We start from the raw sequence: 617 nt of genomic DNA on the forward strand, positions 1-617 counted from the left end.
TCTGAATGCAGCATAGGATCGCAACAATGCCAGAGGCACAAGCGACTCCCTTCAGACAATGCTGTACTCACTGCAGCACCCACAATCCTGGAAAAAATCTCTGGGAGGCCTTGGATTTTCATACACAAGTGCTACCAGCATCATATTTGTGGAATACCTAAATAGCCTGTCTCTATAGAATTAGCTAGACAGACAGGATTGGAGAACTTCGAAGCTAATTATGCCTCCCGTAAAATGAAGCTTCGCTCCAAGGAGGGAGAGTGCCAGGTGTAGTTTTTTTTTTTTCCTTCATGCCTTGTCTGTCTTATGCCAAGATGCATTCCAAGCTGCCCCTTTGTTCAAGTTTCTCTTTCATGAAATGACTATGGTCTCTCGAAGCTCACTAGTAACTTTTACATCAAAAATACAATGTTAAGGGGAGAGATGGTTCATCAGTTAAGAGCACAGAGGACCAGAGTTCTGTTCCCAGGATCCACCTTGGGCAGCTCATAACTGCTTGTAACTCTAGCAGTATTGGATCCAACACTTTCTTCTGCTCTTTCAGCCACCTGCACTCACATATACATGTAGATAGATAGATAGATAGATAGATAGATAGATAGATAGATAGATAGATA

The sequence above is a fragment of the Psammomys obesus genome, unplaced genomic scaffold, assembly GCF_907164565.1.
Source record: "Psammomys obesus unplaced genomic scaffold, mPsaObe1.curated_primary_1811, whole genome shotgun sequence".
In the NCBI taxonomy this organism is placed as follows: domain Eukaryota; kingdom Metazoa; phylum Chordata; class Mammalia; order Rodentia; family Muridae; genus Psammomys; species Psammomys obesus.